At 45.9% G+C, this 25233-nt stretch overlaps 11 non-coding genes across 11 annotated transcripts; all 11 read left to right on the top strand.

Moving 5' to 3' along the window:
- The first annotated feature begins 1741 nt into the window (after window positions 1-1741).
- On the top strand, window positions 1742-1932 carry LOC130299643 (U2 spliceosomal RNA). The gene has a single exon (XR_008850737.1). It is a non-coding gene; the product is annotated as a U2 spliceosomal RNA (small nuclear RNA).
- A 2089-nt stretch (window positions 1933-4021) lies between these two features.
- LOC130299679 (U2 spliceosomal RNA) lies at window positions 4022-4212 on the top strand. The gene has a single exon (XR_008850770.1). It is a non-coding gene; the product is annotated as a U2 spliceosomal RNA (small nuclear RNA).
- A 2095-nt stretch (window positions 4213-6307) lies between these two features.
- LOC130299641 (U2 spliceosomal RNA) lies at window positions 6308-6498 on the top strand. The gene has a single exon (XR_008850735.1). It is a non-coding gene; the product is annotated as a U2 spliceosomal RNA (small nuclear RNA).
- A 2093-nt stretch (window positions 6499-8591) lies between these two features.
- Window positions 8592-8782, top strand: LOC130299640 (U2 spliceosomal RNA). The gene has a single exon (XR_008850734.1). It is a non-coding gene; the product is annotated as a U2 spliceosomal RNA (small nuclear RNA).
- Window positions 8783-10871: 2089 nt separating this feature from the next.
- On the top strand, window positions 10872-11062 carry LOC130299677 (U2 spliceosomal RNA). Its single transcript, XR_008850768.1, has one exon. It is a non-coding gene; the product is annotated as a U2 spliceosomal RNA (small nuclear RNA).
- A 2093-nt stretch (window positions 11063-13155) lies between these two features.
- On the top strand, window positions 13156-13346 carry LOC130299639 (U2 spliceosomal RNA). The gene has a single exon (XR_008850733.1). It is a non-coding gene; the product is annotated as a U2 spliceosomal RNA (small nuclear RNA).
- Window positions 13347-15435: 2089 nt separating this feature from the next.
- LOC130299676 (U2 spliceosomal RNA) lies at window positions 15436-15626 on the top strand. Its single transcript, XR_008850767.1, has one exon. It is a non-coding gene; the product is annotated as a U2 spliceosomal RNA (small nuclear RNA).
- Window positions 15627-17714: 2088 nt separating this feature from the next.
- On the top strand, window positions 17715-17904 carry LOC130299680 (U2 spliceosomal RNA). Its single transcript, XR_008850771.1, has one exon. It is a non-coding gene; the product is annotated as a U2 spliceosomal RNA (small nuclear RNA).
- Window positions 17905-19993: 2089 nt separating this feature from the next.
- LOC130299638 (U2 spliceosomal RNA) lies at window positions 19994-20184 on the top strand. Its single transcript, XR_008850732.1, has one exon. It is a non-coding gene; the product is annotated as a U2 spliceosomal RNA (small nuclear RNA).
- A 2088-nt stretch (window positions 20185-22272) lies between these two features.
- Window positions 22273-22463, top strand: LOC130299637 (U2 spliceosomal RNA). The gene has a single exon (XR_008850731.1). It is a non-coding gene; the product is annotated as a U2 spliceosomal RNA (small nuclear RNA).
- A 2085-nt stretch (window positions 22464-24548) lies between these two features.
- Window positions 24549-24739, top strand: LOC130299636 (U2 spliceosomal RNA). Its single transcript, XR_008850730.1, has one exon. It is a non-coding gene; the product is annotated as a U2 spliceosomal RNA (small nuclear RNA).
- The last annotated feature ends 494 nt before the right edge of the window (window positions 24740-25233 follow it).

Genomic DNA, 25233 nt, shown 5'->3' with positions numbered 1-25233 from the left:
ATCTCATCCCTTCCCCAATATCGCGCCACACCCCTACCCCTTAATTCCCTGGTTGAACTTGATGGACATATGTCTTTTTTCGACCGTACTAACTATGTAACTATGTAACATAACATGGGGGGGGGTCTCCTGGCTGTTCACACAGGTGTGTCATTGCTGTACATTGACCATGCATTGCTTCTGTGGTATTGCAAAGGCAAAGACAAATGCTTCCAGCCATCCATTGCACTAATGGATTGGTCATCAGCTGGCTGTCTATGTCCCGCATCAATATAGACCAAAGTACAGAGGGTTAGGCTATGCTATTGTGCACCTACCTGATGCATCAGAAGGTGCGAGGCCCTTGCTAAATTCTGTGCACAGACTTTGAGATCTATACTTTAGACTGTATCTAAACCTGCTCCAACATGGACTGACATTCTGGCCTACTTTCAGCCGATGCGACTTGTCTGTCGCTGAACAGTCGCTTTTTATGTATTCAGCACCTATGTATAATGTTGTAAAAATGCTCTAGAAGCTAAAGTCGCAGAAATGTCACACATATTTGGCCTGCAACTTTCTGTGCGACAAATTCAGACAGGAAAAATCAGTATAAATCCTTAGAAAATTATCCCCCAGTGTCTCCATCTGCTGGCGGTATTGAATAAGCATTGCTGCACTGATGGGGTATGCATTAGACGAAAAAAAAGAAGAAAAAGAAGAATAATACGCCCAGAAAAGAGGCGAAAAGGAGAAAAACGTAAAAAAACGTGAAAAAAAAGTAAGAGGAAGAGAAGGGAAAAAAAGGTGGAAATGGGTTTAAAAGTGATTTCGGCGGAGAAATATATATATATATATATATATATATATATATATATATATATATATACGCGCACACACACACATATATATAAACGTATTCTCCGTTGAGATATTGCAGCCGCTGCTGTGTCCAGGCCCAGGAGCCTTAGCACTGTGCTGTGATGTCACTCAATACCACTGACATCACTAGGTGTAAACAACATCTCTCCTTTGCTGTGTATGTGACTATGGAGCTGTTTGGTGATGTTGTCTATTATGGCCTTCATAGAAGCAACAGGAGATTGTTGCATCCATCTAGAACCCTCAGAACTACAGTGCTATGATGTCACTCACTTCCACAGGCCTTGCAGAGTGTAAACAACAACAACCCAGCTTTGTTGTGTATGTAACCATAGGGATTTGTGATGTCACCTAGAACCTTCACAGCAGCGACAGCTTTATGAGGAGCATCAGCACTGCTCTGCCTGAGCAGAACCATCACCGCCATAGGTTGTCAAATAACCCGGATTTAACCCACACAGGTAAGTCCAATGGGGTGCAGGCATGTCCTCTATGCTTACAGCTTCCCGTGGGTGTTGGTTTGATACCGTTTGGGGACAGCCAAGGAGGCATCTGCAGGCAACAAAGGTAGGTGTGTGCTTGTGTGTGTGTTTCCTATGCAGATCCTAAGCCCAGTGTCACATGCAAGTAGGAGGAGTAAGAAGGGTTCCTGGCAAATCCGGGTTATGGATTGCATTTAAAAAGGCCCCGTGGGAGTGCAATGGGCCCCTGTCTTGCTGCTTAGCAATAATGGTATGGGTTTAGGTTCTGCTGTGTGTACTGGTGGTTGACTGCCCCCCAGCCCAGAGTGTGCATGGAAAATTGTCTGGCAGCCTCCCTGACAGCAAGCAGTGATAGTGCCCATGAAGGGGACCTTGTTGGGCCCGCCCCTTTCACGGTTATCGCTTCTCGGCCTTTTGGCTAAGATCAAGTGTAGTATCTGTTCTTATCAGTTTAATATCTGATACGTCCCCTATCTGGGGACCATATATTAAATGGATTTTTGAGAACGGGGGCCGATTTCGAAGCTTGCTTCCGTCGCCCTATGCATTGACCCGATATGGCAGTATCTTCGGGTACAGTGCACCACCCCCTTACAGGGTTAAAAAGAAAGATTCCTACTTTCATTGCTACCTGCTTGCTGGCTAGCCAGCTAGCCAGCCCTGTGGGCCTTGCTGCTGCTGCTGCAGCCAAAAAACAAAAGGTGGTGCTGCTGCTGCTTCTGCTGCTTCTGCTTCTGCTTGTGTCTGGCCGCTGTTGGAGCGTCCAGGCACAGGACTTCTGCTGCTGCTGACTAAATGGCCTCCTTAATTGGATCATTTGAGTAGCCAGCACACCTGTGCAGGTAGGGCATGACATGATAGGCAGCTGCCTTGATAGCGGGTGGGTGCTGAATGTTCCTAATTGACAAAATAAGATTAATGCTTATGAAGAAATATAAAATCTCATCCCTTCCCCAATATCGCGCCACACCCCTACCCCTTAATTCCCTGGTTGAACTTGATGGACATATGTCTTTTTTCGACCGTACTAACTATGTAACTATGTAACATAACATGGGGGGGGGTCTCCTGGCTGTTCACACAGGTGTGTCATTGCTGTACATTGACCATGCATTGCTTCTGTGGTATTGCAAAGGCAAAGACAAATGCTTCCAGCCATCCATTGCACTAATGGATTGGTCATCAGCTGGCTGTCTATGTCCCGCATCAATATAGACCAAAGTACAGAGGGTTAGGCTATGCTATTGTGCACCTACCTGATGCATCAGAAGGTGCGAGGCCCTTGCTAAATTCTGTGCACAGACTTTGAGATCTATACTTTAGACTGTATCTAAACCTGCTCCAACATGGACTGACATTCTGGCCTACTTTCAGCCGATGCGACTTGTCTGTCGCTGAACAGTCGCTTTTTATGTATTCAGCACCTATGTATAATGTTGTAAAAATGCTCTAGAAGCTAAAGTCGCAGAAATGTCACACATATTTGGCCTGCAACTTTCTGTGCGACAAATTCAGACAGGAAAAATAAGTATAAATCCTTAGAAAATTATCCCCCAGTGTCTCCATCTGCTGGCGGTATTGAATAAGCATTGCTGCACTGATGGGGTATGCATTAGACGAAAAAAAAGAAGAAAAAGAAGAATAATACGCCCAGAAAAGAGGCGAAAAGGAGAAAAACGTAAAAAAACGTGAAAAAAAAGTAAGAGGAAGAGAAGGGAAAAAAAGGTGGAAATGGGTTTAAAAGTGATTTCGGCGGAGAAATATATATATATATATATATATATATATATATATATATATATATACGCGCACACACACACATATATATAAACGTATTCTCCGTTGAGATATTGCAGCCGCTGCTGTGTCCAGGCCCAGGAGCCTTAGCACTGTGCTGTGATGTCACTCAATACCACTGACATCACTAGGTGTAAACAACATCTCTCCTTTGCTGTGTATGTGACTATGGAGCTGTTTGGTGATGTCGTCTATTATGGCCTTCATAGAAGCAACAGGAGATTGTTGCATCCATCTAGAACCCTCAGAACTACAGTGCTATGATGTCACTCACTTCCACAGGCCTTGCAGAGTGTAAACAACAACAACCCAGCTTTGTTGTGTATGTAACCATAGGGATTTGTGATGTCACCTAGAACCTTCACAGCAGCGACAGCTTTATGAGGAGCATCAGCACTGCTCTGCCTGAGCAGAACCATCACCGCCATAGGTTGTCAAATAACCCGGATTTAACCCACACAGGTAAGTCCAATGGGGTGCAGGCATGTCCTCTATGCTTACAGCTTCCCGTGGGTGTTGGTTTGATACCGTTTGGGGACAGCCAAGGAGGCATCTGCAGGCAACAAAGGTAGGTGTGTGCTTGTGTGTGTGTTTCCTATGCAGATCCTAAGCCCAGTGTCACATGCAAGTAGGAGGAGTAAGAAGGGTTCCTGGCAAATCCGGGTTATGGATTGCATTTAAAAAGGCCCCGTGGGAGTGCAATGGGCCCCTGTCTTGCTGCTTAGCAATAATGGTATGGGTTTAGGTTCTGCTGTGTGTACTGGTGGTTGACTGCCCCCCAGCCCAGAGTGTGCATGGAAAATTGTCTGGCAGCCTCCCTGACAGCAAGCAGTGATAGTGCCCATGAAGGGGACCTTGTTGGGCCCGCCCCTTTCACGGTTATCGCTTCTCGGCCTTTTGGCTAAGATCAAGTGTAGTATCTGTTCTTATCAGTTTAATATCTGATACGTCCCCTATCTGGGGACCATATATTAAATGGATTTTTGAGAACGGGGGCCGATTTCGAAGCTTGCTTCCGTCGCCCTATGCATTGACCCGACATGGCAGTATCTTCGGGTACAGTGCACCACCCCCTTACAGGGTTAAAAAGAAAGATTCCTACTTTCATTGCTACCTGCTTGCTGGCTAGCCAGCTAGCCAGCCCTGTGGGCCTTGCTGCTGCTGCTGCAGCCAAAAAACAAAAGGTGGTGCTGCTGCTGCTTCTGCTGCTTCTGCTTCTGCTTGTGTCTGGCCGCTGTTGGAGCGTCCAGGCACAGGACTTCTGCTGCTGCTGACTAAATGGCCTCCTTAATTGGATCATTTGAGTAGCCAGCACACCTGTGCAGGTAGGGCATGACATGATAGGCAGCTGCCTTGATAGCGGGTGGGTGCTGAATGTTCCTAATTGACAAAATAAGATTAATGCTTATGAAGAAATATAAAATCTCATCCCTTCCCCAATATCGCGCCACACCCCTACCCCTTAATTCCCTGGTTGAACTTGATGGACATATGTCTTTTTTCGACCGTACTAACTATGTAACTATGTAACATAACATGGGGGGGGTCTCCTGGCTGTTCACACAGGTGTGTCATTGCTGTACATTGACCATGCATTGCTTCTGTGGTATTGCAAAGGCAAAGACAAATGCTTCCAGCCATCCATTGCACTAATGGATTGGTCATCAGCTGGCTGTCTATGTCCCGCATCAATATAGACCAAAGTACAGAGGGTTAGGCTATGCTATTGTGCACCTACCTGATGCATCAGAAGGTGCGAGGCCCTTGCTAAATTCTGTGCACAGACTTTGAGATCTATACTTTAGACTGTATCTAAACCTGCTCCAACATGGACTGACATTCTGGCCTACTTTCAGCCGATGCGACTTGTCTGTCGCTGAACAGTCGCTTTTTATGTATTCAGCACCTATGTATAATGTTGTAAAAATGCTCTAGAAGCTAAAGTCGCAGAAATGTCACACATATTTGGCCTGCAACTTTCTGTGCGACAAATTCAGACAGGAAAAATCAGTATAAATCCTTAGAAAATTATCCCCCAGTGTCTCCATCTGCTGGCGGTATTGAATAAGCATTGCTGCACTGATGGGGTATGCATTAGACGAAAAAAAAGAAGAAAAAGAAGAATAATACGCCCAGAAAAGAGGCGAAAAGGAGAAAAACGTAAAAAAACGTGAAAAAAAAGTAAGAGGAAGAGAAGGGAAAAAAAGGTGGAAATGGGTTTAAAAGTGATTTCGGCGGAGATATATATATATATATATATATATATATATATATATATATATATATATATATATATACGCGCACACACACACATATATATAAACGTATTCTCCGTTGAGATATTGCAGCCGCTGCTGTGTCCAGGCCCAGGAGCCTTAGCACTGTGCTGTGATGTCACTCAATACCACTGACATCACTAGGTGTAAACAACATCTCTCCTTTGCTGTGTATGTGACTATGGAGCTGTTTGGTGATGTCGTCTATTATGGCCTTCATAGAAGCAACAGGAGATTGTTGCATCCATCTAGAACCCTCAGAACTACAGTGCTATGATGTCACTCACTTCCACAGGCCTTGCAGAGTGTAAACAACAACAACCCAGCTTTGTTGTGTATGTAACCCTAGGGATTTGTGATGTCACCTAGAACCTTCACAGCAGCGACAGCTTTATGAGGAGCATCAGCACTGCTCTGCCTGAGCAGAACCATCACCGCCATAGGTTGTCAAATAACCCGGATTTAACCCACACAGGTAAGTCCAATGGGGTGCAGGCATGTCCTCTATGCTTACAGCTTCCCGTGGGTGTTGGTTTGATACCGTTTGGGGACAGCCAAGGAGGCATCTGCAGGCAACAAAGGTAGGTGTGTGCTTGTGTGTGTGTTTCCTATGCAGATCCTAAGCCCAGTGTCACATGCAAGTAGGAGGAGTAAGAAGGGTTCCTGGCAAATCCGGGTTATGGATTGCATTTAAAAAGGCCCCGTGGGAGTGCAATGGGCCCCTGTCTTGCTGCTTAGCAATAATGGTATGGGTTTAGGTTCTGCTGTGTGTACTGGTGGTTGACTGCCCCCCAGCCCAGAGTGTGCATGGAAAATTGTCTGGCAGCCTCCCTGACAAGCAGTGATAGTGCCCATGAAGGGGACCTTGTTGGGCCCGCCCCTTTCACGGTTATCGCTTCTCGGCCTTTTGGCTAAGATCAAGTGTAGTATCTGTTCTTATCAGTTTAATATCTGATACGTCCCCTATCTGGGGACCATATATTAAATGGATTTTTGAGAACGGGGGCCGATTTCGAAGCTTGCTTCCGTCGCCCTATGCATTGACCCGATATGGCAGTATCTTCGGGTACAGTGCACCACCCCCTTACAGGGTTAAAAAGAAAGATTCCTACTTTCATTGCTACCTGCTTGCTGGCTAGCCAGCTAGCCAGCCCTGTGGGCCTTGCTGCTGCTGCTGCAGCCAAAAAACAAAAGGTGGTGCTGCTGCTGCTTCTGCTGCTTCTGCTTCTGCTTGTGTCTGGCCGCTGTTGGAGCGTCCAGGCACAGGACTTCTGCTGCTGCTGACTAAATGGCCTCCTTAATTGGATCATTTGAGTAGCCAGCACACCTGTGCAGGTAGGGCATGACATGATAGGCAGCTGCCTTGATAGCGGGTGGGTGCTGAATGTTCCTAATTGACAAAATAAGATTAATGCTTATGAAGAAATATAAAATCTCATCCCTTCCCCAATATCGCGCCACACCCCTACCCCTTAATTCCCTGGTTGAACTTGATGGACATATGTCTTTTTTCGACCGTACTAACTATGTAACTATGTAACATAACATGGGGGGGGGTCTCCTGGCTGTTCACACAGGTGTGTCATTGCTGTACATTGACCATGCATTGCTTCTGTGGTATTGCAAAGGCAAAGACAAATGCTTCCAGCCATCCATTGCACTAATGGATTGGTCATCAGCTGGCTGTCTATGTCCCGCATCAATATAGACCAAAGTACAGAGGGTTAGGCTATGCTATTGTGCACCTACCTGATGCATCAGAAGGTGCGAGGCCCTTGCTAAATTCTGTGCACAGACTTTGAGATCTATACTTTAGACTGTATCTAAACCTGCTCCAACATGGACTGACATTCTGGCCTACTTTCAGCCGATGCGACTTGTCTGTCGCTGAACAGTCGCTTTTTATGTATTCAGCACCTATGTATAATGTTGTAAAAATGCTCTAGAAGCTAAAGTCGCAGAAATGTCACACATATTTGGCCTGCAACTTTCTGTGCGACAAATTCAGACAGGAAAAATCAGTATAAATCCTTAGAAAATTATCCCCCAGTGTCTCCATCTGCTGGCGGTATTGAATAAGCATTGCTGCACTGATGGGGTATGCATTAGACGAAAAAAAAGAAGAAAAAGAAGAATAATACGCCCAGAAAAGAGGCGAAAAGGAGAAAAACGTAAAAAAACGTGAAAAAAAAGTAAGAGGAAGAGAAGGGAAAAAAAGGTGGAAATGGGTTTAAAAGTGATTTCGGCGGAGAAATATATATATATATATATATATATATATATATATATATATATATATATACGCGCACACACACACATATATATAAACGTATTCTCCGTTGAGATATTGCAGCCGCTGCTGTGTCCAGGCCCAGGAGCCTTAGCACTGTGCTGTGATGTCACTCAATACCACTGACATCACTAGGTGTAAACAACATCTCTCCTTTGCTGTGTATGTGACTATGGAGCTGTTTGGTGATGTTGTCTATTATGGCCTTCATAGAAGCAACAGGAGATTGTTGCATCCATCTAGAACCCTCAGAACTACAGTGCTATGATGTCACTCACTTCCACAGGCCTTGCAGAGTGTAAACAACAACAACCCAGCTTTGTTGTGTATGTAACCATAGGGATTTGTGATGTCACCTAGAACCTTCACAGCAGCGACAGCTTTATGAGGAGCATCAGCACTGCTCTGCCTGAGCAGAACCATCACCGCCATAGGTTGTCAAATAACCCGGATTTAACCCACACAGGTAAGTCCAATGGGGTGCAGGCATGTCCTCTATGCTTACAGCTTCCCGTGGGTGTTGGTTTGATACCGTTTGGGGACAGCCAAGGAGGCATCTGCAGGCAACAAAGGTAGGTGTGTGCTTGTGTGTGTGTTTCCTATGCAGATCCTAAGCCCAGTGTCACATGCAAGTAGGAGGAGTAAGAAGGGTTCCTGGCAAATCCGGGTTATGGATTGCATTTAAAAAGGCCCCGTGGGAGTGCAATGGGCCCCTGTCTTGCTGCTTAGCAATAATGGTATGGGTTTAGGTTCTGCTGTGTGTACTGGTGGTTGACTGCCCCCCAGCCCAGAGTGTGCATGGAAAATTGTCTGGCAGCCTCCCTGACAGCAAGCAGTGATAGTGCCCATGAAGGGGACCTTGTTGGGCCCGCCCCTTTCACGGTTATCGCTTCTCGGCCTTTTGGCTAAGATCAAGTGTAGTATCTGTTCTTATCAGTTTAATATCTGATACGTCCCCTATCTGGGGACCATATATTAAATGGATTTTTGAGAACGGGGGCCGATTTCGAAGCTTGCTTCCGTCGCCCTATGCATTGACCCGATATGGCAGTATCTTCGGGTACAGTGCACCACCCCCTTACAGGGTTAAAAAGAAAGATTCCTACTTTCATTGCTACCTGCTTGCTGGCTAGCCAGCTAGCCAGCCCTGTGGGCCTTGCTGCTGCTGCTGCAGCCAAAAAACAAAAGGTGGTGCTGCTGCTGCTTCTGCTGCTTCTGCTTCTGCTTGTGTCTGGCCGCTGTTGGAGCGTCCAGGCACAGGACTTCTGCTGCTGCTGACTAAATGGCCTCCTTAATTGGATCATTTGAGTAGCCAGCACACCTGTGCAGGTAGGGCATGACATGATAGGCAGCTGCCTTGATAGCGGGTGGGTGCTGAATGTTCCTAATTGACAAAATAAGATTAATGCTTATGAAGAAATATAAAATCTCATCCCTTCCCCAATATCGCGCCACACCCCTACCCCTTAATTCCCTGGTTGAACTTGATGGACATATGTCTTTTTTCGACCGTACTAACTATGTAACTATGTAACATAACATGGGGGGGGGTCTCCTGGCTGTTCACACAGGTGTGTCATTGCTGTACATTGACCATGCATTGCTTCTGTGGTATTGCAAAGGCAAAGACAAATGCTTCCAGCCATCCATTGCACTAATGGATTGGTCATCAGCTGGCTGTCTATGTCCCGCATCAATATAGACCAAAGTACAGAGGGTTAGGCTATGCTATTGTGCACCTACCTGATGCATCAGAAGGTGCGAGGCCCTTGCTAAATTCTGTGCACAGACTTTGAGATCTATACTTTAGACTGTATCTAAACCTGCTCCAACATGGACTGACATTCTGGCCTACTTTCAGCCGATGCGACTTGTCTGTCGCTGAACAGTCGCTTTTTATGTATTCAGCACCTATGTATAATGTTGTAAAAATGCTCTAGAAGCTAAAGTCGCAGAAATGTCACACATATTTGGCCTGCAACTTTCTGTGCGACAAATTCAGACAGGAAAAATAAGTATAAATCCTTAGAAAATTATCCCCCAGTGTCTCCATCTGCTGGCGGTATTGAATAAGCATTGCTGCACTGATGGGGTATGCATTAGACGAAAAAAAAGAAGAAAAAGAAGAATAATACGCCCAGAAAAGAGGCGAAAAGGAGAAAAACGTAAAAAAACGTGAAAAAAAAGTAAGAGGAAGAGAAGGGAAAAAAAGGTGGAAATGGGTTTAAAAGTGATTTCGGCGGAGAAATATATATATATATATATATATATATATATATATATATATATATACGCGCACACACACACATATATATAAACGTATTCTCCGTTGAGATATTGCAGCCGCTGCTGTGTCCAGGCCCAGGAGCCTTAGCACTGTGCTGTGATGTCACTCAATACCACTGACATCACTAGGTGTAAACAACATCTCTCCTTTGCTGTGTATGTGACTATGGAGCTGTTTGGTGATGTCGTCTATTATGGCCTTCATAGAAGCAACAGGAGATTGTTGCATCCATCTAGAACCCTCAGAACTACAGTGCTATGATGTCACTCACTTCCACAGGCCTTGCAGAGTGTAAACAACAACAACCCAGCTTTGTTGTGTATGTAACCATAGGGATTTGTGATGTCACCTAGAACCTTCACAGCAGCGACAGCTTTATGAGGAGCATCAGCACTGCTCTGCCTGAGCAGAACCATCACCGCCATAGGTTGTCAAATAACCCGGATTTAACCCACACAGGTAAGTCCAATGGGGTGCAGGCATGTCCTCTATGCTTACAGCTTCCCGTGGGTGTTGGTTTGATACCGTTTGGGGACAGCCAAGGAGGCATCTGCAGGCAACAAAGGTAGGTGTGTGCTTGTGTGTGTGTTTCCTATGCAGATCCTAAGCCCAGTGTCACATGCAAGTAGGAGGAGTAAGAAGGGTTCCTGGCAAATCCGGGTTATGGATTGCATTTAAAAAGGCCCCGTGGGAGTGCAATGGGCCCCTGTCTTGCTGCTTAGCAATAATGGTATGGGTTTAGGTTCTGCTGTGTGTACTGGTGGTTGACTGCCCCCCAGCCCAGAGTGTGCATGGAAAATTGTCTGGCAGCCTCCCTGACAGCAAGCAGTGATAGTGCCCATGAAGGGGACCTTGTTGGGCCCGCCCCTTTCACGGTTATCGCTTCTCGGCCTTTTGGCTAAGATCAAGTGTAGTATCTGTTCTTATCAGTTTAATATCTGATACGTCCCCTATCTGGGGACCATATATTAAATGGATTTTTGAGAACGGGGGCCGATTTCGAAGCTTGCTTCCGTCGCCCTATGCATTGACCCGACATGGCAGTATCTTCGGGTACAGTGCACCACCCCCTTACAGGGTTAAAAAGAAAGATTCCTACTTTCATTGCTACCTGCTTGCTGGCTAGCCAGCTAGCCAGCCCTGTGGGCCTTGCTGCTGCTGCTGCAGCCAAAAAACAAAAGGTGGTGCTGCTGCTGCTTCTGCTGCTTCTGCTTCTGCTTGTGTCTGGCCGCTGTTGGAGCGTCCAGGCACAGGACTTCTGCTGCTGCTGACTAAATGGCCTCCTTAATTGGATCATTTGAGTAGCCAGCACACCTGTCCTGTGCAGGTAGGGCATGACATGATAGGCAGCTGCCTTGATAGCGGGTGGGTGCTGAATGTTCCTAATTGACAAAATAAGATTAATGCTTATGAAGAAATATAAAATCTCATCCCTTCCCCAATATCGCGCCACACCCCTACCCCTTAATTCCCTGGTTGAACTTGATGGACATATGTCTTTTTTCGACCGTACTAACTATGTAACTATGTAACATAACATGGGGGGGGTCTCCTGGCTGTTCACACAGGTGTGTCATTGCTGTACATTGACCATGCATTGCTTCTGTGGTATTGCAAAGGCAAAGACAAATGCTTCCAGCCATCCATTGCACTAATGGATTGGTCATCAGCTGGCTGTCTATGTCCCGCATCAATATAGACCAAAGTACAGAGGGTTAGGCTATGCTATTGTGCACCTACCTGATGCATCAGAAGGTGCGAGGCCCTTGCTAAATTCTGTGCACAGACTTTGAGATCTATACTTTAGACTGTATCTAAACCTGCTCCAACATGGACTGACATTCTGGCCTACTTTCAGCCGATGCGACTTGTCTGTCGCTGAACAGTCGCTTTTTATGTATTCAGCACCTATGTATAATGTTGTAAAAATGCTCTAGAAGCTAAAGTCGCAGAAATGTCACACATATTTGGCCTGCAACTTTCTGTGCGACAAATTCAGACAGGAAAAATCAGTATAAATCCTTAGAAAATTATCCCCCAGTGTCTCCATCTGCTGGCGGTATTGAATAAGCATTGCTGCACTGATGGGGTATGCATTAGACGAAAAAAAAGAAGAAAAAGAAGAATAATACGCCCAGAAAAGAGGCGAAAAGGAGAAAAACGTAAAAAAACGTGAAAAAAAAGTAAGAGGAAGAGAAGGGAAAAAAAGGTGGAAATGGGTTTAAAAGTGATTTCGGCGGAGAAATATATATATATATATATATATATATATATATATATATATATATACGCGCACACACACACATATATATAAACGTATTCTCCGTTGAGATATTGCAGCCGCTGCTGTGTCCAGGCCCAGGAGCCTTAGCACTGTGCTGTGATGTCACTCAATACCACTGACATCACTAGGTGTAAACAACATCTCTCCTTTGCTGTGTATGTGACTATGGAGCTGTTTGGTGATGTCGTCTATTATGGCCTTCATAGAAGCAACAGGAGATTGTTGCATCCATCTAGAACCCTCAGAACTACAGTGCTATGATGTCACTCACTTCCACAGGCCTTGCAGAGTGTAAACAACAACAACCCAGCTTTGTTGTGTATGTAACCATAGGGATTTGTGATGTCACCTAGAACCTTCACAGCAGCGACAGCTTTATGAGGAGCATCAGCACTGCTCTGCCTGAGCAGAACCATCACCGCCATAGGTTGTCAAATAACCCGGATTTAACCCACACAGGTAAGTCCAATGGGGTGCAGGCATGTCCTCTATGCTTACAGCTTCCCGTGGGTGTTGGTTTGATACCGTTTGGGGACAGCCAAGGAGGCATCTGCAGGCAACAAAGGTAGGTGTGTGCTTGTGTGTGTGTTTCCTATGCAGATCCTAAGCCCAGTGTCACATGCAAGTAGGAGGAGTAAGAAGGGTTCCTGGCAAATCCGGGTTATGGATTGCATTTAAAAAGGCCCCGTGGGAGTGCAATGGGCCCCTGTCTTGCTGCTTAGCAATAATGGTATGGGTTTAGGTTCTGCTGTGTGTACTGGTGGTTGACTGCCCCCCAGCCCAGAGTGTGCATGGAAAATTGTCTGGCAGCCTCCCTGACAGCAAGCAGTGATAGTGCCCATGAAGGGGACCTTGTTGGGCCCGCCCCTTTCACGGTTATCGCTTCTCGGCCTTTTGGCTAAGATCAAGTGTAGTATCTGTTCTTATCAGTTTAATATCTGATACGTCCCCTATCTGGGGACCATATATTAAATGGATTTTTGAGAACGGGGGCCGATTTCGAAGCTTGCTTCCGTCGCCCTATGCATTGACCCGATATGGCAGTATCTTCGGGTACAGTGCACCACCCCCTTACAGGGTTAAAAAGAAAGATTCCTACTTTCATTGCTACCTGCTTGCTGGCTAGCCAGCTAGCCAGCCCTGTGGGCCTTGCTGCTGCTGCTGCAGCCAAAAAACAAAAGGTGGTGCTGCTGCTGCTTCTGCTGCTTCTGCTTCTGCTTGTGTCTGGCCGCTGTTGGAGCGTCCAGGCACAGGACTTCTGCTGCTGCTGACTAAATGGCCTCCTTAATTGGATCATTTGAGTAGCCAGCACACCTGTGCAGGTAGGGCATGACATGATAGGCAGCTGCCTTGATAGCGGGTGGGTGCTGAATGTTCCTAATTGACAAAATAAGATTAATGCTTATGAAGAAATATAAAATCTCATCCCTTCCCCAATATCGCGCCACACCCCTACCCCTTAATTCCCTGGTTGAACTTGATGGACATATGTCTTTTTTCGACCGTACTAACTATGTAACTATGTAACATAACATGGGGGGGGGTCTCCTGGCTGTTCACACAGGTGTGTCATTGCTGTACATTGACCATGCATTGCTTCTGTGGTATTGCAAAGGCAAAGACAAATGCTTCCAGCCATCCATTGCACTAATGGATTGGTCATCAGCTGGCTGTCTATGTCCCGCATCAATATAGACCAAAGTACAGAGGGTTAGGCTATGCTATTGTGCACCTACCTGATGCATCAGAAGGTGCGAGGCCCTTGCTAAATTCTGTGCACAGACTTTGAGATCTATACTTTAGACTGTATCTAAACCTGCTCCAACATGGACTGACATTCTGGCCTACTTTCAGCCGATGCGACTTGTCTGTCGCTGAACAGTCGCTTTTTATGTATTCAGCACCTATGTATAATGTTGTAAAAATGCTCTAGAAGCTAAAGTCGCAGAAATGTCACACATATTTGGCCTGCAACTTTCTGTGCGACAAATTCAGACAGGAAAAATCAGTATAAATCCTTAGAAAATTATCCCCCAGTGTCTCCATCTGCTGGCGGTATTGAATAAGCATTGCTGCACTGATGGGGTATGCATTAGACGAAAAAAAAGAAGAAAAAGAAGAATAATACGCCCAGAAAAGAGGCGAAAAGGAGAAAAACGTAAAAAAACGTGAAAAAAAAGTAAGAGGAAGAGAAGGGAAAAAAAGGTGGAAATGGGTTTAAAAGTGATTTCGGCGGAGAAATATATATATATATATATATATATATATATATATATATATATATACGCGCACACACACACATATATATAAACGTATTCTCCGTTGAGATATTGCAGCCGCTGCTGTGTCCAGGCCCAGGAGCCTTAGCACTGTGCTGTGATGTCACTCAATACCACTGACATCACTAGGTGTAAACAACATCTCTCCTTTGCTGTGTATGTGACTATGGAGCTGTTTGGTGATGTCGTCTATTATGGCCTTCATAGAAGCAACAGGAGATTGTTGCATCCATCTAGAACCCTCAGAACTACAGTGCTATGATGTCACTCACTTCCACAGGCCTTGCAGAGTGTAAACAACAACAACCCAGCTTTGTTGTGTATGTAACCATAGGGATTTGTGATGTCACCTAGAACCTTCACAGCAGCGACAGCTTTATGAGGAGCATCAGCACTGCTCTGCCTGAGCAGAACCATCACCGCCATAGGTTGTCAAATAACCCGGATTTAACCCACACAGGTAAGTCCAATGGGGTGCAGGCATGTCCTCTATGCTTACAGCTTCCCGTGGGTGTTGGTTTGATACCGTTTGGGGACAGCCAAGGAGGCATCTGCAGGCAACAAAGGTAGGTGTGTGCTTGTGTGTGTGTTTCCTATGCAGATCCTAAGCCCAGTGTCACATGCAAGTAGGAGGAGTAAGAAGGGTTCCTGGCAAATCCGGGTTATGGATTGCATTTAAAAAGGCCCCGTGGGAGTGCAATGGGCCCCTGTCTTGCTGCTTAGCAATAATGGTATGGGTTTAGGTTCTGCTGTGTGTACTGGTGGTTGACTGCCCCCCAGCCCAGAGTGTGCATGGAAAATTGTCTGGCAGCCTCCCTGACAGCAAGCAGTGATAGTGCCCATGAAGGGGACCTTGTTGGGCCCGCCCCTTTCACGGTTATCGCTTCTCGGCCTTTTGGCTAAGATCAAGTGTAGTATCTGTTCTTATCAGTTTAATATCTGATACGTCCCCTATCTGGGGACCATATATTAAATGGATTTTTGAGAACGGGGGCCGATTTCGAAGCTTGCTTCCGTCGCCCTATGCATTGACCCGACATGGCAGTATCTTCGGGTACAGTGCACCACCCCCTTACAGGGTTAAAAAGAAAGATTCCTACTTTCATTGCTACCTGCTTGCTGGCTAGCCAGCTAGCCAGCCCTGTGGGCCTTGCTGCTGCTGCTGCAGCCAAAAAACAAAAGGTGGTGCTGCTGCTGCTTCTGCTGCTTCTGCTTCTGCTTGTGTCTGGCCGCTGTTGGAGCGTCCAGGCACAGGACTTCTGCTGCTGCTGACTAAATGGCCTCCTTAATTGGATCATTTGAGTAGCCAGCACACCTGTGCAGGTAGGGCATGACATGATAGGCAGCTGCCTTGATAGCGGGTGGGTGCTGAATGTTCCTAATTGACAAAATAAGATTAATGCTTATGAAGAAATATAAAATCTCATCCCTTCCCCAATATCGCGCCACACCCCTACCCCTTAATTCCCTGGTTGAACTTGATGGACATATGTCTTTTTTCGACCGTACTAACTATGTAACTATGTAACATAACATGGGGGGGGTCTCCTGGCTGTTCACACAGGTGTGTCATTGCTGTACATTGACCATGCATTGCTTCTGTGGTATTGCAAAGGCAAAGACAAATGCTTCCAGCCATCCATTGCACTAATGGATTGGTCATCAGCTGGCTGTCTATGTCCCGCATCAATATAGACCAAAGTACAGAGGGTTAGGCTATGCTATTGTGCACCTACCTGATGCATCAGAAGGTGCGAGGCCCTTGCTAAATTCTGTGCACAGACTTTGAGATCTATACTTTAGACTGTATCTAAACCTGCTCCAACATGGACTGACATTCTGGCCTACTTTCAGCCGATGCGACTTGTCTGTCGCTGAACAGTCGCTTTTTATGTATTCAGCACCTATGTATAATGTTGTAAAAATGCTCTAGAAGCTAAAGTCGCAGAAATGTCACACATATTTGGCCTGCAACTTTCTGTGCGACAAATTCAGACAGGAAAAATCAGTATAAATCCTTAGAAAATTATCCCCCAGTGTCTCCATCTGCTGGCGGTATTGAATAAGCATTGCTGCACTGATGGGGTATGCATTAGACGAAAAAAAAGAAGAAAAAGAAGAATAATACGCCCAGAAAAGAGGCGAAAAGGAGAAAAACGTAAAAAAACGTGAAAAAAAAGTAAGAGGAAGAGAAGGGAAAAAAAGGTGGAAATGGGTTTAAAAGTGATTTCGGCGGAGAAATATATATATATATATATATATATATATATATATATATATATATACGCGCACACACACACATATATATAAACGTATTCTCCGTTGAGATATTGCAGCCGCTGCTGTGTCCAGGCCCAGGAGCCTTAGCACTGTGCTGTGATGTCACTCAATACCACTGACATCACTAGGTGTAAACAACATCTCTCCTTTGCTGTGTATGTGACTATGGAGCTGTTTGGTGATGTCGTCTATTATGGCCTTCATAGAAGCAACAGGAGATTGTTGCATCCATCTAGAACCCTCAGAACTACAGTGCTATGATGTCACTCACTTCCACAGGCCTTGCAGAGTGTAAACAACAACAACCCAGCTTTGTTGTGTATGTAACCATAGGGATTTGTGATGTCACCTAGAACCTTCACAGCAGCGACAGCTTTATGAGGAGCATCAGCACTGCTCTGCCTGAGCAGAACCATCACCGCCATAGGTTGTCAAATAACCCGGATTTAACCCACACAGGTAAGTCCAATGGGGTGCAGGCATGTCCTCTATGCTTACAGCTTCCCGTGGGTGTTGGTTTGATACCGTTTGGGGACAGCCAAGGAGGCATCTGCAGGCAACAAAGGTAGGTGTGTGCTTGTGTGTGTGTTTCCTATGCAGATCCTAAGCCCAGTGTCACATGCAAGTAGGAGGAGTAAGAAGGGTTCCTGGCAAATCCGGGTTATGGATTGCATTTAAAAAGGCCCCGTGGGAGTGCAATGGGCCCCTGTCTTGCTGCTTAGCAATAATGGTATGGGTTTAGGTTCTGCTGTGTGTACTGGTGGTTGACTGCCCCCCAGCCCAGAGTGTGCATGGAAAATTGTCTGGCAGCCTCCCTGACAGCAAGCAGTGATAGTGCCCATGAAGGGGACCTTGTTGGGCCCGCCCCTTTCACGGTTATCGCTTCTCGGCCTTTTGGCTAAGATCAAGTGTAGTATCTGTTCTTATCAGTTTAATATCTGATACGTCCCCTATCTGGGGACCATATATTAAATGGATTTTTGAGAACGGGGCCGATTTCGAAGCTTGCTTCCGTCGCCCTATGCATTGACCCGATATGGCAGTATCTTCGGGTACAGTGCACCACCCCCTTACAGGGTTAAAAAGAAAGATTCCTACTTTCATTGCTACCTGCTTGCTGGCTAGCCAGCTAGCCAGCCCTGTGGGCCTTGCTGCTGCTGCTGCAGCCAAAAAACAAAAGGTGGTGCTGCTGCTGCTTCTGCTGCTTCTGCTTCTGCTTGTGTCTGGCCGCTGTTGGAGCGTCCAGGCACAGGACTTCTGCTGCTGCTGACTAAATGGCCTCCTTAATTGGATCATTTGAGTAGCCAGCACACCTGTGCAGGTAGGGCATGACATGATAGGCAGCTGCCTTGATAGCGGGTGGGTGCTGAATGTTCCTAATTGACAAAATAAGATTAATGCTTATGAAGAAATATAAAATCTCATCCCTTCCCCAATATCGCGCCACACCCCTACCCCTTAATTCCCTGGTTGAACTTGATGGACATATGTCTTTTTTCGACCGTACTAACTATGTAACTATGTAACATAACATGGGGGGGGTCTCCTGGCTGTTCACACAGGTGTGTCATTGCTGTACATTGACCATGCATTGCTTCTGTGGTATTGCAAAGGCAAAGACAAATGCTTCCAGCCATCCATTGCACTAATGGATTGGTCATCAGCTGGCTGTCTATGTCCCGCATCAATATAGACCAAAGTACAGAGGGTTAGGCTATGCTATTGTGCACCTACCTGATGCATCAGAAGGTGCGAGGCCCTTGCTAAATTCTGTGCACAGACTTTGAGATCTATACTTTAGACTGTATCTAAACCTGCTCCAACATGGACTGACATTCTGGCCTACTTTCAGCCGATGCGACTTGTCTGTCGCTGAACAGTCGCTTTTTATGTATTCAGCACCTATGTATAATGTTGTAAAAATGCTCTAGAAGCTAAAGTCGCAGAAATGTCACACATATTTGGCCTGCAACTTTCTGTGCGACAAATTCAGACAGGAAAAATCAGTATAAATCCTTAGAAAATTATCCCCCAGTGTCTCCATCTGCTGGCGGTATTGAATAAGCATTGCTGCACTGATGGGGTATGCATTAGACGAAAAAAAAGAAGAAAAAGAAGAATAATACGCCCAGAAAAGAGGCGAAAAGGAGAAAAACGTAAAAAAACGTGAAAAAAAAGTAACAGGAAGAGAAGGGAAAAAAAGGTGGAAATGGGTTTAAAAGTGATTTCGGCGGAGAATATATATATATATATATATATATATATATATATATATATATATATACGCGCACACACACACATATATATAAACGTATTCTCCGTTGAGATATTGCAGCCGCTGCTGTGTCCAGGCCCAGGAGCCTTAGCACTGTGCTGTGATGTCACTCAATACCACTGACATCACTAGGTGTAAACAACATCTCTCCTTTGCTGTGTATGTGACTATGGAGCTGTTTGGTGATGTCGTCTATTATGGCCTTCATAGAAGCAACAGGAGATTGTTGCATCCATCTAGAACCCTCAGAACTACAGTGCTATGATGTCACTCACTTCCACAGGCCTTGCAGAGTGTAAACAACAACAACCCAGCTTTGTTGTGTATGTAACCATAGGGATTTGTGATGTCACCTAGAACCTTCACAGCAGCGACAGCTTTATGAGGAGCATCAGCACTGCTCTGCCTGAGCAGAACCATCACCGCCATAGGTTGTCAAATAACCCGGATTTAACCCACACAGGTAAGTCCAATGGGGTGCAGGCATGTCCTCTATGCTTACAGCTTCCCGTGGGTGTTGGTTTGATACCGTTTGGGGACAGCCAAGGAGGCATCTGCAGGCAACAAAGGTAGGTGTGTGCTTGTGTGTGTGTTTCCTATGCAGATCCTAAGCCCAGTGTCACATGCAAGTAGGAGGAGTAAGAAGGGTTCCTGGCAAATCCGGGTTATGGATTGCATTTAAAAAGGCCCCGTGGGAGTGCAATGGGCCCCTGTCTTGCTGCTTAGCAATAATGGTATGGGTTTAGGTTCTGCTGTGTGTACTGGTGGTTGACTGCCCCCCAGCCCAGAGTGTGCATGGAAAATTGTCTGGCAGCCTCCCTGACAGCAAGCAGTGATAGTGCCCATGAAGGGGACCTTGTTGGGCCCGCCCCTTTCACGGTTATCGCTTCTCGGCCTTTTGGCTAAGATCAAGTGTAGTATCTGTTCTTATCAGTTTAATATCTGATACGTCCCCTATCTGGGGACCATATATTAAATGGATTTTTGAGAACGGGGGCCGATTTCGAAGCTTGCTTCCGTCGCCCTATGCATTGACCCGATATGGCAGTATCTTCGGGTACAGTGCACCACCCCCTTACAGGGTTAAAAAGAAAGATTCCTACTTTCATTGCTACCTGCTTGCTGGCTAGCCAGCTAGCCAGCCCTGTGGGCCTTGCTGCTGCTGCTGCAGCCAAAAAACAAAAGGTGGTGCTGCTGCTGCTTCTGCTGCTTCTGCTTCTGCTTGTGTCTGGCCGCTGTTGGAGCGTCCAGGCACAGGACTTCTGCTGCTGCTGACTAAATGGCCTCCTTAATTGGATCATTTGAGTAGCCAGCACACCTGTGCAGGTAGGGCATGACATGATAGGCAGCTGCCTTGATAGCGGGTGGGTGCTGAATGTTCCTAATTGACAAAATAAGATTAATGCTTATGAAGAAATATAAAATCTCATCCCTTCCCCAATATCGCGCCACACCCCTACCCCTTAATTCCCTGGTTGAACTTGATGGACATATGTCTTTTTTCGACCGTACTAACTATGTAACTATGTAACATAACATGGGGGGGGTCTCCTGGCTGTTCACACAGGTGTGTCATTGCTGTACATTGACCATGCATTGCTTCTGTGGTATTGCAAAGGCAAAGACAAATGCTTCCAGCCATCCATTGCACTAATGGATTGGTCATCAGCTGGCTGTCTATGTCCCGCATCAATATAGACCAAAGTACAGAGGGTTAGGCTATGCTATTGTGCACCTACCTGATGCATCAGAAGGTGCGAGGCCCTTGCTAAATTCTGTGCACAGACTTTGAGATCTATACTTTAGACTGTATCTAAACCTGCTCCAACATGGACTGACATTCTGGCCTACTTTCAGCCGATGCGACTTGTCTGTCGCTGAACAGTCGCTTTTTATGTATTCAGCACCTATGTATAATGTTGTAAAAATGCTCTAGAAGCTAAAGTCGCAGAAATGTCACACATATTTGGCCTGCAACTTTCTGTGCGACAAATTCAGACAGGAAAAATCAGTATAAATCCTTAGAAAATTATCCCCCAGTGTCTCCATCTGCTGGCGGTATTGAATAAGCATTGCTGCACTGATGGGGTATGCATTAGACGAAAAAAAAGAAGAAAAAGAAGAATAATACGCCCAGAAAAGAGGCGAAAAGGAGAAAAACGTAAAAAAACGTGAAAAAAAAGTAACAGGAAGAGAAGGGAAAAAAAGGTGGAAATGGGTTTAAAAGTGATTTCGGCGGAGAAATATATATATATATATATATATATATATATATATATATATATATACGCGCACACACACACATATATATAAACGTATTCTCCGTTGAGATATTGCAGCCGCTGCTGTGTCCAGGCCCAGGAGCCTTAGCACTGTGCTGTGATGTCACTCAATACCACTGACATCACTAGGTGTAAACAACATCTCTCCTTTGCTGTGTATGTGACTATGGAGCTGTTTGGTGATGTCGTCTATTATGGCCTTCATAGAAGCAACAGGAGATTGTTGCATCCATCTAGAACCCTCAGAACTACAGTGCTATGATGTCACTCACTTCCACAGGCCTTGCAGAGTGTAAACAACAACAACCCAGCTTTGTTGTGTATGTAACCATAGGGATTTGTGATGTCACCTAGAACCTTCACAGCAGCGACAGCTTTATGAGGAGCATCAGCACTGCTCTGCCTGAGCAGAACCATCACCGCCATAGGTTGTCAAATAACCCGGATTTAACCCACACAGGTAAGTCCAATGGGGTGCAGGCATGTCCTCTATGCTTACAGCTTCCCGTGGGTGTTGGTTTGATACCGTTTGGGGACAGCCAAGGAGGCATCTGCAGGCAACAAAGGTAGGTGTGTGCTTGTGTGTGTGTTTCCTATGCAGATCCTAAGCCCAGTGTCACATGCAAGTAGGAGGAGTAAGAAGGGTTCCTGGCAAATCCGGGTTATGGATTGCATTTAAAAAGGCCCCGTGGGAGTGCAATGGGCCCCTGTCTTGCTGCTTAGCAATAATGGTATGGGTTTAGGTTCTGCTGTGTGTACTGGTGGTTGACTGCCCCCCAGCCCAGAGTGTGCATGGAAAATTGTCTGGCAGCCTCCCTGACAGCAAGCAGTGATAGTGCCCATGAAGGGGACCTTGTTGGGCCCGCCCCTTTCACGGTTATCGCTTCTCGGCCTTTTGGCTAAGATCAAGTGTAGTATCTGTTCTTATCAGTTTAATATCTGATACGTCCCCTATCTGGGGACCATATATTAAATGGATTTTTGAGAACGGGGGCCGATTTCGAAGCTTGCTTCCGTCGCCCTATGCATTGACCCGATATGGCAGTATCTTCGGGTACAGTGCACCACCCCCTTACAGGGTTAAAAAGAAAGATTCCTACTTTCATTGCTACCTGCTTGCTGGCTAGCCAGCTAGCCAGCCCTGTGGGCCTTGCTGCTGCTGCTGCAGCCAAAAAACAAAAGGTGGTGCTGCTGCTGCTTCTGCTGCTTCTGCTTCTGCTTGTGTCTGGCCGCTGTTGGAGCGTCCAGGCACAGGACTTCTGCTGCTGCTGACTAAATGGCCTCCTTAATTGGATCATTTGAGTAGCCAGCACACCTGTGCAGGTAGGGCATGACATGATAGGCAGCTGCCTTGATAGCGGGTGGGTGCTGAATGTTCCTAATTGACAAAATAAGATTAATGCTTATGAAGAAATATAAAATCTCATCCCTTCCCCAATATCGCGCCACACCCCTACCCCTTAATTCCCTGGTTGAACTTGATGGACATATGTCTTTTTTCGACCGTACTAACTATGTAACTATGTAACATAACATGGGGGGGGTCTCCTGGCTGTTCACACAGGTGTGTCATTGCTGTACATTGACCATGCATTGCTTCTGTGGTATTGCAAAGGCAAAGACAAATGCTTCCAGCCATCCATTGCACTAATGGATTGGTCATCAGCTGGCTGTCTATGTCCCGCATCAATATAGACCAAAGTACAGAGGGTTAGGCTATGCTATTGTGCACCTACCTGATGCATCAGAAGGTGCGAGGCCCTTGCTAAATTCTGTGCACAGACTTTGAGATCTATACTTTAGACTGTATCTAAACCTGCTCCAACATGGACTGACATTCTGGCCTACTTTCAGCCGATGCGACTTGTCTGTCGCTGAACAGTCGCTTTTTATGTATTCAGCACCTATGTATAATGTTGTAAAAATGCTCTAGAAGCTAAAGTCGCAGAAATGTCACACATATTTGGCCTGCAACTTTCTGTGCGACAAATTCAGACAGGAAAAATCAGTATAAATCCTTAGAAAATTATCCCCCAGTGTCTCCATCTGCTGGCGGTATTGAATAAGCATTGCTGCACTGATGGGGTATGCATTAGACGAAAAAAAAGAAGAAAAAGAAGAATAATACGCCCAGAAAAGAGGCGAAAAGGAGAAAAACGTAAAAAAAACGTGAAAAAAAAGTAAGAGGAAGAGAAGGGAAAAAAAGGTGGAAATGGGTTTAAAAGTGATTTCGGCGGAGAAATATATATATATATATATATATATATATATATATATATATACGCGCACACACACACATATATATAAACGTATTCTCCGTTGAGATATTGCAGCCGCTGCTGTGTCCAGGCCCAGGAGCCTTAGCACTGTGCTGTGATGTCACTCAATACCACTGACATCACTAGGTGTAAACAACATCTCTCCTTTGCTGTGTATGTGACTATGGAGCTGTTTGGTGATGTCGTCTATTATGGCCTTCATAGAAGCAACAGGAGATTGTTGCATCCATCTAGAACCCTCAGAACTACAGTGCTATGATGTCACTCACTTCCACAGGCCTTGCAGAGTGTAAACAACAACAACCCAGCTTTGTTGTGTATGTAACCATAGGGATTTGTGATGTCACCTAGAACCTTCACAGCAGCGACAGCTTTATGAGGAGCATCAGCACTGCTCTGCCTGAGCAGAACCATCACCGCCATAGGTTGTCAAATAACCCGGATTTAACCCACACAGGTAAGTCCAATGGGGTGCAGGCATGTCCTCTATGCTTACAGCTTCCCGTGGGTGTTGGTTTGATACCGTTTGGGGACAGCCAAGGAGGCATCTGCAGGCAACAAAGGTAGGTGTGTGCTTGTGTGTGTGTTTCCTATGCAGATCCTAAGCCCAGTGTCACATGCAAGTAGGAGGAGTAAGAAGGGTTCCTGGCAAATCCGGGTTATGGATTGCATTTAAAAAGGCCCCGTGGGAGTGCAATGGGCCCCTGTCTTGCTGCTTAGCAATAATGGTATGGGTTTAGGTTCTGCTGTGTGTACTGGTGGTTGACTGCCCCCCAGCCCAGAGTGTGCATGGAAAATTGTCTGGCAGCCTCCCTGACAGCAAGCAGTGATAGTGCCCATGAAGGGGACCTTGTTGGGCCCGCCCCTTTCACGGTTATCGCTTCTCGGCCTTTTGGCTAAGATCAAGTGTAGTATCTGTTCTTATCAGTTTAATATCTGATACGTCCCCTATCTGGGGACCATATATTAAATGGATTTTTGAGAACGGGGGCCGATTTCGAAGCTTGCTTCCGTCGCCCTATGCATTGACCCGATATGGCAGTATCTTCGGGTACAGTGCACCACCCCCTTACAGGGTTAAAAAGAAAGATTCCTACTTTCATTGCTACCTGCTTGCTGGCTAGCCAGCTAGCCAGCCCTGTGGGCCTTGCTGCTGCTGCTGCAGCCAAAAAACAAAAGGTGGTGCTGCTGCTGCTTCTGCTGCTTCTGCTTCTGCTTGTGTCTGGCCGCTGTTGGAGCGTCCAGGCACAGGACTTCTGCTGCTGCTGACTAAATGGCCTCCTTAATTGGATCATTTGAGTAGCCAGCACACCTGTGCAGGTAGGGCATGACATGATAGGCAGCTGCCTTGATAGCGGGTGGGTGCTGAATGTTCCTAATTGACAAAATAAGATTAATGCTTATGAAGAAATATAAAATCTCATCCCTTCCCCAATATCGCGCCACACCCCTACCCCTTAATTCCCTGGTTGAACTTGATGGACATATGTCTTTTTTCGACCGTACTAACTATGTAACTATGTAACATAACATGGGGGGGGGGTCTCCTGGCTGTTCACAC

This window comes from Hyla sarda, unplaced genomic scaffold, assembly GCF_029499605.1.
Source record: "Hyla sarda isolate aHylSar1 unplaced genomic scaffold, aHylSar1.hap1 scaffold_1060, whole genome shotgun sequence".
NCBI classification, from domain to species: domain Eukaryota; kingdom Metazoa; phylum Chordata; class Amphibia; order Anura; family Hylidae; genus Hyla; species Hyla sarda.
This window is presented reverse-complemented; position numbering and strand designations above follow the sequence as displayed.